The sequence below is a fragment of the Notolepis coatsorum genome, assembly GCF_963971535.1.
Source record: "Notolepis coatsorum genome assembly, chromosome: 5".
NCBI classification, from domain to species: domain Eukaryota; kingdom Metazoa; phylum Chordata; class Actinopteri; order Aulopiformes; family Paralepididae; genus Notolepis; species Notolepis coatsorum.
In genome coordinates this window covers 48,445,046-48,460,044 of record NC_140169.1, presented here as the reverse complement: position 1 = coordinate 48,460,044, position 14,999 = coordinate 48,445,046, and positions in this window count along the sequence as shown.

Here is a 14,999-nt window from a genome sequence, read left to right as displayed (position 1 = left end):
AGTGCAACTAGGGCTAAAAACACAATGAAATAAAATAATAATAATAAATAATATATCCTTCTTAGCAGACTTCTTAGCTTAACATCCCAGGGAACTAATGGGATAACCGGGGATGTTGTTTGCTCCTGACAAGAATCTCAAGTCTGGGGTGATGGTAGACAGAGGAACAGATTGGACATTGAGCATGACCTCAGAGTTGCTTTGCTCTGTCTTCAGCTGGACCAGAGCCGAGAAGCCACTTTCACAAAAGATAGGTAGTGCAACAAAAAAAAAAGTATAAAAAAAAAAAACGCATCGATGCAAAAATTCATTGTCGCTTAATCGTTGCAGCCCTACTTTTTTTAAGTGTACAAAAGGTGATGGTAATTTAACTGTAATACAATGCCTGCTATACTGGAGATGCTAGAGAAAAGATAATAAAAAATAAAAATCCAATTCAAGTATGTAGTCTGCAAATTACATTGGGCATGAAATAGTAAAAAAATAAGCCCCATTTTTGCCCGATGCTCAAGTGGCTAAACGCATCATTCATTCTTAGCCTTCAGCCCCGGAGGCGAAGACAATTCCTGACCATTGACACTAACCCGATAGGGCGGGGTTAGACCAGGTTAAGTAGCTACAAAGCACTTGACCAATCTCAAGCCCCGCCCTCTTCTCTTGATCCTCCGCAATCACAACGGTTGCTCCCTTCAGACAAGTTGTGACTGGAGGATGGAGAAAAGAGGGTGGGTTGAGATGGGTACATATTTTGCACTATGCGAGTATGAAGGAGGAATGAGTCAAACACTCCAGTAATGGTAGGCATTTGCCCGAGGCAACATCTTACTTGGTAATGCATTTGTTCAAGAGTAATAGCCGGTTACATGCAAGAGCATTTTTTTTTTATTGAAATTTGATTTCTTGCTTTTAAGTGTACAAAAGGTGATGGTAATTTAACTGTAATACAATGCCTGCTATACTGGAGATGTTAGAGAAAAGATAATAAAAAAAAAAATCCAATTCAAGTATGTAGTCTGCAAATTAGTCGCAAGTAGGGACAGAGATCCAGTTACTGTGGAAAGCAGACAGGCTTCTCTACCAAAGAACTTTCAGTCCTTCACCAACACAACAGCTGGGAGGAGAGGGTTTCTTTGGCACGCTACAAAAATACATTGAATCCTGTGGAAATACAGAGTCAAGAGCCACACTCACGTCAGATGTTCAACTACTATGCATCATGACAATCTGCTTTGATAGAACAATCTAGAAGCACAGGAGGTGCAGGTGTGTGTGCCACTGCTCTCAGCTGGTGAAATCAGTTCTCATGATTAGATGTTTGAGTGGTTTCAAAATATATTCTGATCTACAATAAACTCTGCGATAAGCCGGGGCTCAGCGGTTTGCGTTAGTGTTACAAAGGGTCAGATTAAACCGAATATATATATTTATTACTTGAGATATATTGTATAGTATTTGTATATCGTCTGATATCCCTTGTATATTCTTTGTACATATACACGGAATATCCCTTTACCTAGTACAGGCCAGACCATAATATTCGTTCTCCTATTGGACAGCGATCCCCTAGGCGCCACGGCCATACCCCCAATGTCTAGTTCAAAGTCACCGCTGAGACATGCCTGGACATGCCTGGTTCTGCGCAGGAATACGAGACAGAAATAAGGCTGGTACTAGATTGTTCACCTTACGTATAAATACGTCGCAGGTGGATACAGCAGTTAGTTACCCCAATAAGTTGAAGCCTCACACCACGATACAACGTGCTGTGAAGTGGGCCCGTTTTGCCCCGAAATAGAGCCTTGAGACCGCGTGCGAATTGATAGCTGAAGTGTCAGAGTCTAACGCTGTATCGTCGAGTTCGACCTATTCTATTATTAAGTAATAGTCTATTATGTATAGTGTATCGTGCGGCTACCGTTCTACAGTGACCAGCATTACCAACGTTTCATCGTACCGAGCTAGTGTGCTTATCCAGGCTGGGCGGCCTAACCTGGTGCCATCATCCGAGGAGCCCTAGACGAGAACCGTGTGGATATGTACACTGGATAACCTACCCCGACGACTACAGAGCCCTTTTAGGCTGGATTATATTTGCTTTGGTCCTGTGGCTGTTGGAGCGGAGAATCGTCTACACCCACTACTGTGTGGGATCTACCCTGTGAGGAGCATCGTCGAGCCCGCCTCTAGGACTCTGAGGCTGGCTAGCTTTCCTCCATGCGGCACTGCATACCGGAGAATAGCTGTTGCTTCGTCTACGGATCAAGGGATTATTGCACTGTCTCCTGTACCTGGAGTCTCCTTATTCCTCGTTGACCCAGACTTTTGCTACCGACAAATCCTCTCCCCTGCTGGCTTACAACCGGAGGGAACCCCCTTAGTATCTCCAGCTGACCTACTAGTGTACCATATATAATTCTTATGATACAGGTGGTATTAATTATCTCCTGCGTAATATGCTCATGGACTTACGCTCTTGACCTATTCATGCACATTCTTCGCCTTACAAGCGCAACTCTCAATCTTGATAAGTAACGTAAGATAATCTTGGTGCTCTTCTAATAAATATTATTCTAAACAGTATTTCTTGTGAAGCCGTGTTATTGTGGGGGTGTTCATCTCATATACATGTGTACTGTATGGCCAGTAGTAATGTACATAACTCAGTAGTGGTTTAATGATACCATACTTATTCAATACAGTCAGGGAATTGTACCCCTCAGTTACAGTTAGGGATGCACCGATATGAAAATTGGCCACTGATACCGATTGTTCAACTAACACTATCGGCCGATACCGATATTTGTATATAAGTATTTGTATTTTTTATTTTTTTTATGAAACTACTGTATATTTGTATGTGTATGTTTGTATTTGTAGGCCTCTTCACTTACTTAAAAAAAGGAATCATCAAGAAATATGTTTATGGTATCACCATCTCTCTCCCAGTATCGTCTGGCGGCCTGCAGAGGGATACTATTTTCTCAACCAGAGCTTTCAACCAATGCAATGGAACCATTCTGGCGGCCTGCAGCGGGATACTATTCTCTCAACCAGAGCTTTCAACCAATGCAATGGAACCATTTTGATTGACAGTCGATTCGGCCAATTACGCCACACCGCTAGCACCCACCTCCTGCTGTTCTTACCACCAATCGGCAAGCGTTTATTCATTTTCTACTTTCGGGCATGCCGCCATTGATCTGCTTGCGACTCACTCGAGAGCACATCACAACAAACTTAACGTAGCTAATACCTTAGCTGCGGCCCGCCGACCAGCGCTCCACAGCATGACCAAATGAGACATAATGATTTTATTGCAACAAATGTTATAATAAAACAAAGCCTTTCTATACATTTGTCTGGTTGAAAACTTTATTAACAGACTGCAGAATGGGTAGTTTGGTATGGAATGAGCAACGGAGCTATGAACGGAATAATGCCTTGCTTACTTGCTGTGTTCGGGTAAATAATATGCTGATGTTATATTGAACGTGTAACACTAACTATATAACGTTATTAACTAACTAGCTACCGTACCGGGAGCTCACGTTGATGCCTGGATGGTGCTAACTAACTAGCTACCGTACCGGGAGCTCACGTTGATGCCTGGATGGTGCTAACTAACTAGCTACCGTACCGGGAGCTCACGTTGATGCCTGGATGGTGCTAACTAACTAGCTACCGTACCGGGAGCTCACGTTGATGCCTGGATGGTGCTAACTAACTAGTAGTGGGTAGTTGGGTACGGAATGAGCAACGGAATGGAACTGAGCTATGAACGGACTCGGAGTAATGCCTTGCTGCTATGGGTAATAATAATATGCTGATGTTATTGTCCGTGTAACACTAACTATATAACGTTAATGCCACAAAACGAATGCCTTGTTAATCATAAGTAGTAACTGTGATGCAGTAGCTTGTGTGTGTGTGTGGGGGACGGCGGGCGTTGTGCAGGTAGGTCGCGAGTGAACTTTTTTTGCTTTTGCCTTTTGACGCTACACAAATTGATGCTTATTTATCGGCGACTGCTATCGGCACATTTGTGTCACCTCACAGCGCTTTGTGCCAGATCTCTACATTTCAATTTTTCAGATTATTCCAGATTGCTAAAGTACAGAATCTAAGCTTTCAAATGATGTGTCATATGTTGAAATCTGAGAATGTTTTGAACACGATGTGTTCAATTATAACTTCTAAAACTGGCTGTGTTCTAGAATACTTAAGAGGTGAAAAGGCTTCTCAAAGGAAGGCCACTTTTCACACTTCAGACAGTTTCAACTGGGCGTCAACAAAACCCCCTCCAGCAACGCCCCTCACCTGAATAACATTAACATAATTAAGTGCTGCCATCAGAGTTCTCTCTCCTCAGGACCCCTGTCTCTCCAGGACCCCCTATCTGGACTGTATAGGACTGTGAAGCTATGTACCCCCCCCCCCATGCTGCTTTGACACCAGAATTATTGTTAAATCTATGTCACAACGAGAAAAAGCAACAAAGTCCTCACTCAGTGGCATGGGCCATTCTGTGATGCATAAATAATAAAATAATGTATGATTGAAGTGATGGATGTCAGTGTCACAGTTACACATACACACAGTCCTCATATCCCTTCTAGTTACACATACACACGGTCCTCATGTCCCTCCTAGTTACACATGCGCGCAGTCCTCATGTCCCTCCTAGTTGCACATACGCACGGTCCTCATGTCATGAGGTGATGAGCATCTTAAACTATCTGGACTCAGTGGTTAAGAGGTGATGCAGCATCTTAAACTAGCTGGACTCAGTGGCTAAGCGGTGATGCAGCATCTTAAACTACACACACAGTGCTCATATCCCTCCTAGTTACACACACACAGTGCTCATATCCCTCCTAGTTACACACACACACACACAGTGCTCATATCCCTCCTAGTTACACACACACACAGTTCTCATATCCCTCCTAGCCACCACAACCTAATGTTATGTAGCTCTCCACCTTGCTATCTGAAACAATAGCTATCAATATAACGTTAGCAACTTTAACTTACATGGCTGTGTGGCTAGCTAGCTAGCTAACGTTAATGTCTGGAAGGTTCTGCTATGACATCACTACTATGACAACATGTACATGTTCCAGAATGTACTAGCCTGTACACTAACCGGTTTTACTGTGACATCACACTGAAGCTTAACTTGAATTTCACTATGATTGCCATGACATGCTCTCTTAGACACTGAGTCCAGCAGTACTGTCTACCTGTATGTCAATGTTATGATGAATTGAAAATGGGGGACCCTGATGTAAACAAGACGAAAGTCTCTCTGGTCTGCATCCCCTTAACAATTGTGTGTATTGAGCTGTATTGTACTGTACCCATTCTGCAATCTGTTAATAACATTTTCAATCAACCCCCTCAAGACCCAACACACGCAGATATACAGATACAGTGCTGAGATTATAAACTTGTTGTTATTACACACACATGGACCCTGCATCCATACACTTTCGTCTTGTTTACAGCTCTCCACCTTGCTATCTGAAACAATAGCTATCAATATAACGTTAGCAACTTTAACTTACATGGCTGTGTGGCTAGCTAGCTAACGCTAACGTTAATGTAGCATGGGCTCGTCGTAATAACACAATAAATGTGACATGGTTGGACTTGTGGTCGGCAGAAAAACTTGGTGTAGTTTTATCAAAGATGCGGAATTGTAAAGAGTTGGCTGCTACTGTAAACAAACATTCTTAAACTTAACCATGCAGACGCATCTCGACCGATCTCAGTTAATTCCGTTGAATAGCGCAGTGTTTTCACCGGTGAGCCGAGACTGAATCAACTGGTTTAACAAAGTTCCTGTACTCGTTCATTAGATCCAATGCATTCATCTCTTTCTGATCCAGAGTGCAGCTGCTGCAACGTGATGATAATCCCATTGAAAGTGTAAACAGACAGCCAGTGCGTCGCTCTAACACCCCCCCAAAATGTAAATCTCTGCGGGCTTGATTCACATGCAAATAATTACGCCCCCGTTTCATTGAAATAAAGTCTGTGAACAACCAATTTTTAAACAAAGGAATGATACTATTTTTGATATTCTAACTGTTCGTTTTTATAGTAAACAAGTACTTATACATTCAATTTATAATAATATGAAGAAGAAGAGGGGAAAAAAAAAAAAAAAAAAAAAAAACGATAAGGTCTAGACGAGAAGGGGGCGGGCCGAGTTGTGGTCACTAGCGCTGCCAAGTTTCTCAAGTTTCAAGTTTCTTTAATAGTTGTCATACAGAAGTACAGAATACTTTTGTACAAAATGCTTCTTACTGTTGCGCTCCAGAGACTGTGCAAGACAAGATAAGTATGAAATAAAATAACATAGTCAAATTAGAAGTAAAAAAATGAGGTCACAGTGCCAGGTGTCACATTTGAGCTTATCGGCCGATAGGCCGATAGCAGTCAACAAGGCACTTATCGGCCGATACCGATACCCGACCGATATATCGGTGCACCCCTAGTTTGCGTGATGGCTTTTGGTCGAGCGGTGAAATAAGAAGTCATAAATACCTGCGTATGGCTTCCCAGTTCCTGGAAGATCTCCTAGATCTGGTCCTTGAACCCTCCGCTCAACATCTCGTCCAGCACAAACATGGTGTGTACTTGGAAGCTGGGCACGACAAAAGAACAACATTTAAATGATTGAATTCACCAGATACAAGTGTCAAATCCTATAGATACTCTTTCATACAACCCCCTTGCATCAATTGTAAGTCTAAGTAGCTTCATCCAAAAATATAAATACATCTCGCCTCCCTTTAAAGTTAATGAACTCCGTGACCCCAGTGCTTTCAGGATCTAAACGACGCTGTGTTCAGCCAGTGATGTTTCTGATCATGGCTCCAGAGCCTGGTGTTCTGAACACTCCAGCAAGCAGAACGCTGTCTGGGGAAACAGAACACTCAGGGGATTCAGGAGTCAGTTGACACGCATGGATTTCATCATTACACAGTCTTTTATTATTACCAGCCTAAAAAAACTACCAGCCAAAAATGATAAATAGCTTTTCATTATATCGCCATGTGTTATTACTATATAATACTCTCATATGCCATTTTCAATTAATATAATAAACGACAAAGAATATTAGCATCATTTTGAGTGGACTGAAGGAATGAGTCAGTGTTAATAGTTTAAAATACAGATTTATTAAAACATATATATAGTTTAAAATACAGATAATTTATTAAAACATATATATAGTGTAGGGCTGTCCCAAATGCCATTTTACAGGCTTTGAATACTCCTTGGTGTTTCCGAACACATATTCGAATACTCTCAAAAACTAACATTTCATAATTAACCAATCAATTACAAATCATAATTAACCAATCAATTACAAATCATAAGTGTTGGCTAACATTCTGTTCTATCCTGTAGCAACCAGAGACGTCACGTCAAATTGTGTTGGCAACATGCATTCTGAACACCGTTGTACTACCAGTATGCTTCTGCATGTATAGTGTGTACGTACATTCACACGGGGAACTGATCTTTTGAGTTTATTTAAAAAAAAAAAAGTGTCTGTGTTTCAATAGACTTCGCTCTTTTATTTTGAAACCCCCCGACCGGAAGTATTATTGTTATCGCTAGAAAGAAAGAAATCTGATGAAAGAGAAATTTACATTATAAAAAAGCAGATAATTCATTGACAGTTTTTGCTGCACGCCTGGTGATACCAAATCCAGATTGAACTCTGCCATTTGGCCCGATCCATAGACGTGCGACTTGGCCATGAGGTCATTTATAGGCCCGATATTCTATATTAAAATTGCATGCGTCCGGATGGCAGAATTCAGTACTGCATCTACAAAACCTCCTGTTAAAATCATCTGCCCTTTATTAATTTGCTTAGATTTTTGTACACGTGATCTCAAGAAGGTGCTGAATGAGCTCAGTGGCCATTTTTCATGTGGTAAAGAATTTTTATATTCTCCTTTGGTTCATTGCAATTTAGTAACAGAATATTTCTGACACTGGGAACACATTCTCAGAGATGTCCCGTACAGAGTATAAAAAATATACCGTTAACTGGAATATGTTGTTTCTTTACACATACCGGTATGTTGGATTATGTAATTGGATTGTCATGACAAACCAAAAAAAAATTGCAAATTAACCGGTGGCTTAACGGTATATTTTTTTTAATGATTCTTTACGGCGAAATCAATACTTCCATTTGTATAAATTGCGTTAAACGGAGCTTAGTATTGCTGCCTGGCTGAGGGGCTTGTCGCGGCTCATGCGCGCGGAGGGGCTTGTTGCTTGCCGAAAGTATTCACGCCCCCAGGCCATCAGGATGCTCAATGACACTATGTAACAACCCATCATCTACACAAGATTTTCAAACGGTTTGGTTTGTTATAAATGTCAGATGTAGTTATCATATTGCATACTTATAATGGACTTTCATGTGAAAATAATTTCAACATGTCCAAGCATCCTATTACTTAATGACATTAGTGACCATCTACCAATTTTTGTTGTGTATGATACTATGTATAGAAAAGTCATGGAGGCAAAAAATGTATACTATAGCCATGTAAGAAGTGAGGAGTCATTGACTGCTCTGAGAAATAACTTAATTGAACAGGATTGGAATACAGTATACCAAGCAAATAATATCGATGTCGCCTATGACTCCTTTCTGGAAATATTTAAAGCATCATATGACAACAAATGTCCAATAAAAAAACAGGACAAGAGAAGAAATACCACAAAGAATCCATGGTTAACAAAGGGGCTATTAAATGCCTGCAAAAAGAAAAACCTGTTGTATAGAAAATGTATTAAATACAGAACTAATGAAACAGAGTCTAAATATAAAATGTATAAAAACAAGTTAACTATTATTATGAGAAACTGTAAAAAGGAATATTATGCCAATCTACTAGAAAGTAAAAAACATGATATTAAGGGTATTTGGAAGGTGCTTAATAATCTTATCAGAAAGGGGTCTAATGGTGAGAACTATCCAGATTATTTTATTGTAAATGAAAAGTCCATAAGCAACATGGATGAGGTGGTTGATGGTTTTAATAAATTCTTTGTATGTATTGGACCTGAATTGGCAGAGAAAATTACATTCACAACTGGGTCACTGGATAAACTGATAGACTTCAATTCAAGCTCAATGTTTCTTTATCCGGTAGATGAAAATGAAGTAATGGACACTGTATTGAACTGTAAGAATAAAAAATCTAAAGATTATAATGATATTGATTAGGGGTGGGACGATACATCGATCCAGATCGATACATCGATGTAATTATCAACAATCGAATCGGATCGATGCGATGTAATAAGATCGATACTCTTATTTTGAAAATCCTGTGGCGAGTCTCATATCCGCCCAAGAACAACAGCAGTAGCTCCGTGTGTGTAGATGTTACAGCATAGCATTCTCCCTTTCTGTGTGTGTGTGTGCGCGCGTCTTTGGAAAGACCAGATGAGGTCAGAGGAGTTTGATGTTTAAATGTTATTTAAACATAAACAATATAATACATAATAAATGTAGGCCTATACATGATCATGCAACATCAACAAATTGTTGTAGGAACGGTTTGGGAGAGGGAGGTTGTGAGTTTTGAGTTCCAAAAAATGTAGCTTAAAGTTTAAAGCTCAATATATAAAAACGTGGCACTTTACAGTGAACAGGAGGTCTATTTGTATTAAAAACAATAGATTGATTTTCCTTTAAATGTCTGGAAGAGCTCAAAAATACAAATGTCAAATGATATTTTCATTACCTTTTTTTTGTTGATCTAAATGTTACTGATTGTGTTAAATGGGCATATGATATCATCTCATATCGATCGCAGGCACCTGAATCTAATCGTATCGTATCGTGAGAGACTTTGTGATATCGGCAAATATCGTATCGTTGTCCAAAGAATCGATATCGTATCGTATCATGATGAAACTGGTGATTCCCACCCCTAATATTGATATGGAGACGATTAAGAAAATTGTTGGGGGAATTATAAAACCACTAACTCACATTTGCAACTTATCCTTTCAAACAGGAACATTTCCAAATAAAATGAAAATAGCAAAAGTAATACCATTATTTAAATCAGGGGATAAACATACTTTTACAAATTACCGACCAGTCTCTCTCCTACCTCAGTTCTCAACTTCTAGAAAAGCTCTTTTCAATAAGACTTTTCAGTTTTATTGAAAAAAATAACTTGCTTTCCGACAGCCAGTATGGTTTCCGAAAAAATAGATCAACTTCATTGGCGCTTACAGACCTAATTGAGGAAATCACCACATGTATGGACAAGAAATTTGCTGTAGGAATATTTATAGATTTTAAGAAGGCGTTTGATACTATAGATCATGGTATATTATTAAAAAAACTGGATCGATGTGGTATTAGAGGAACAGTTCTAAATTGGTTGGAAAGTTATTTGGAAGACAGGAAACAATTTGTACAAATTGACAAACATAGGTCAACATTGAGGAACATAGTCTGCGGAGTACCGCAAGGGTCAATTTTGGGTCAGATACTGTTTTTATTATACATTAATGACATATGTAGAGTATCATCAATCATGAAATTCATCCTTTTTGCAGATGACACTAATATAATTTGTTCAGGGCAAAATTTGCAGGATCTTTTGCAGGTGATCACACAGGAGTTGATAAAGTTAAAAAAATGGTTTGATGAGAATAAATTGTCGTTGAATTTGAGTAAAACTAAATTAATGTTATTTGGAAAGCGAAAGTGATTTAACAGTGAAAGTTATGATAGACAATGTATGTATTGAAAGAGTAAAGCAAACCACATTCCTGGGTGTAATCATAGATGACAGGATATGCTGGAAACCTCACATCAGTCATGTAAAATCCAAGATGGCCAAAAGTGTGGGGATTATGTATCGATCCAAGAATTTTGTCAACCAAAGGTGACTTCTCATCCTCTACCATGCACTTGTAGTCCCATATTTAAATTATTGTCTGGAAGTATGGGGTAATACTTATCGTTCCAATATATAACTTCTTTATATTCTGCAAAAAAAGGCCATAAGGATTGTGTACAGTGCTAAGTACAACCAACACTCTACCCCATTGTTTTTACAAGCATCAGCTTTTAAATTATGAGACTTGATCAAAATGAAAACTGCCGAAATTATGTTCAAAGCTTCACATAACTCTCTTCCAACCCCCATCCAATATCGGTTCACTGAGAGGGTAGGAACCAGGAATTATAATCTTAGAGGGAAACAGAAACTCCAGCAACCGGGTGTAAGAACCACTCTAAAATCTATGTGTATATCTGTTTGTGGAGTAAAATTATGGAATGGATTGGACGAGGACGTTAAACTGAGTAAAAACATATACCAGTTTAAAAGAAAGTTAAAAAAAGGAATATTGGAAAGGTATAAGGAGGAGGGTGAACATGATGTTTGGCATTAAAAGGAGTATGTATATAAAATATGTATTGACGGGTCAGACTCATGCATGTCTTGTTGAGATGTCGGGGGATGTGGGAAGCGGAGCTGTGTTACATGTTGTATGTAGAGTGTTGTGAAGGGCCAGATTAAACTGAGAATCTACCTTTATTGTTTGATATACTTTGTATATTATTTATATATATACACGGAATATCCCTTTACCTGCGTTCAAACCAGAGTAATATTCGCTCTCCTATTGGACAGCGCCCCCAACGGCAGGTTCAAAGACAAGTTCAGGCATGTCAGAACATGCCCGGAGTCAGCGTATTGATACCAGACAAAGACTGCGGTTTGGGACTAGATATTCACTTTAGTATAAATACAGCGCAAGGTGTGCACACCGTGCCTCGTTCAGTACCTTACCCACCTTCACCACGAGTCAACGTGCAGTGAAGTGAGCAACCTTGCGTCTAACAGAGCATTGAGAACCACGTGCGAATAGAATAGTAAAAGTGTCAGAGTTTAATGAAGTAACGTTGAGTTCGACCTAATCTAATGTGAAGTAAATAGTCGTTCATTTATTGTATATCGTGCGGCCACAGTTCGTTCGTGTGTAGCATTACCCAGCGGTTCGGGGGGGGGGTTATCACAATTTAAGCAAGCCTAGTAATACACAATATTTCTGACACTGGGAATACATTCACTGAGGTGCATAGATGTCCCTAGATACCAAGAACATGCAAATGGCCCTTGTAGAAGTGGAGCAATCTTCCATTTACCTATGTATTTTAGACAGATTCAGAAAATATGGCTAGGGCTTAACAGGTTAACTATGAATGAACACAACACTAAGTTTTTTTTTTTTCTTTTTTTAATCTACTTTTTCTGTGAGTTTTCTCCGCATCCCAATTTAACTCTCATGCCAATTCTCCCTCCCCTGATCGTTGCTCACATATGCACCCCACTGGCCGGTTGTACGGAGGATAGAAGCCTTGCATCACATGTCCCCTCCGATACGTGTGGAGGCAGCCTGTCACATCTTTTCACCTCCCAGCGCGGACTCTCATTTGGCGAGGAGTAACGTGTAGGAGGCTCACACTGCCCCCGCCATTTTCCTGACTTTGCTGTGCAGGCGCCCCAACTGACCTGTAGGAGTCGCTGTTCACAACGACCAGACTACCACCCTTCGACTTCCCACCCGCTAACTCTGCCATGACTAACTCTTAATATGACAGCCGGCCCAAGCCGGAGGCAACGCCGACAGCCGGATTCGAACCCGGTGTCTCTTGCGTTGGTGACAAGCGCAATGTCCGCTGCGCCACCCAGCCGCTTTCACAACACTAAGTTAACATCTTTAGACGTTTGAAAACATTGTTCCACTGAACTTAACTTAATATGGTTCTTCCTCAGAGTCACCCGATAACATGAACACTCACCTTGAAAAGCACCAAGTAGACAAACAGCACATCCCTTCATGGCAGCTCAGGCTTGTAAATGACATCTAGGAAAACAAAACAAGATGGAAGTTGGTGAGATGTTAAGGCGAGACACTGCAGGTGAATAGTCAAATATTTTTTTTTTGTTGATTTTGAGATTGTTATATTTTGCTTCCTAAACATGTATTCTATGAAACTAGTGACAATAAAACGTCAATAACACACATTTAGTTGTTTATTTTACTTCATTTTGCCTTATTGCATCCTTAAATGTGCACATATTAACACTTTGACTGCCATGAAACGTGTTTAGACGTCATTGCTGGCCATGCTCAAGTTGCCGGGGGACGCTGTACAGCGTCCTTATATCAATATTTCAAAAATCTGCGATCGGATTCATATGTCCCCTCCGCTGGCCTGAGATCCACCAGCAGGACCCACTGAGCTCTCTGGCGGTTCAGGAGCGCCATCTGGTGGCCGATCGGCGCAATCGCTTAAACAGGATGTGCCATAGAGGTTGTGCTAGACGTCCGTATTGTTTCCGGCCACTCGGTACATGTCCCGGGACTCTGGCTCGTCACGCTACATAGCGATCGATTGCCAATAACTCGATAAACAACATGATTTGGACGTATATACCATTATACAAGCTGGAGATGGACCGGGTAAATCGCCATCCCATAATGATAGAATTTCTACTCTACGATGATCGGCCAACGGCGCGCGGAGACTGGGGTGAGTTTGAGCGTGTAACGTTACCGTCTTCGATACTAACTGCTATTATCAACATTTGCCCCACATTAGATGATTGGTATAACGCTGCCCACGGAATTATAAACGCCCCCTCGCCCATCCGGTCAACATCAGATGACGTGTAGTAACTTCTAGAAGTACGTCTAGTTGGAATTTTTTATATCGCGCTGATTGCCATCAAACTGTATTTCATCACGTTCTGGAGAAAGCTGCAGAAAGAGATGAAAACATACTTATACATTAGACCATACTTTACTATGAATATGTGAATGAAAAAGTTTAACGTTGCTACACAATGAACAATACATATAGGACTTTGAATGGGCCCTAATAATGGCAATGTAGCAATAGAATTTAAAAAGTTATAGCCCTGCAAAGAAGGGGACTTTCTCCATCGACAAATAGCGCTGGCAATCTATGGTATATCATGAATTTAACCTTAGGCAGCCAAAGTGTTAAATGGGGAAGTGCCTCATTTGCATATATAAACATAAATTTCAGAAAACTTGCAATATATTTTTTCTTAGTTTATATGTACATAACAAACTGGGAAAGTTTCATAGTGATATCTATTCAAATATTTTTTGCCTATTAGGGGGTACTACACTGTACTACACTGTTTGTAGCCTGTGTGTAGTTCTGTTCAGTTCAATAACATCATTATTATTATTATTATTCAGTTATCAGGCATGTGTTTAGGTTGTCTATTACTAATGGTTTGATTAGGTATTGTGTTTGTAAATATCTGTTTAAAAAAAAAAAATGGCATTTTACAATACAGAACTTTGAAGGCGTTTTCCCAAAAATGAGTTTTTAAGAGTTTTTCCTCATACTCTGAGCCAGAAATCTCCACTTCAGTAGCACTCACATACACCAAACCTTCCAGTTCTATTCATATCTATGTTCTGAAGGTATTTACAGAAGGGTTTGTTGATATCGCATTCATACCCTGATTTATATCACATTTTATTCCTAAAAACATGGCGAAATATGGAATTTTACCATAAAAATTGACTGAATGGAGTATTTTATGATTTATGGAGTGATAAAAAGAGATATCCAAAATCCCCTCTGTAAAAACCTTTGGCTCTAATATGTCAACAAAATGAAACTATAATTTTGAAAATGGCTTTATCCAATGTTCAGATTTCTGTCCTGGAATTATATGCAAATTAGTGCATATTTAAGTAGATAATGCCTCATTTGCATATTTAAACATACAATTTCAGAAAACTTGTAATACAAAAAAGTCTTGTCTTAATATAAGTAATCAACTGGGGAAGTTTCATTGTGATATCTATTTTTTTTTACCCTATTCACCTGTAGTGTCTCCCCTTAACATCCCAGTCCATTGAAGACGATACAGTCT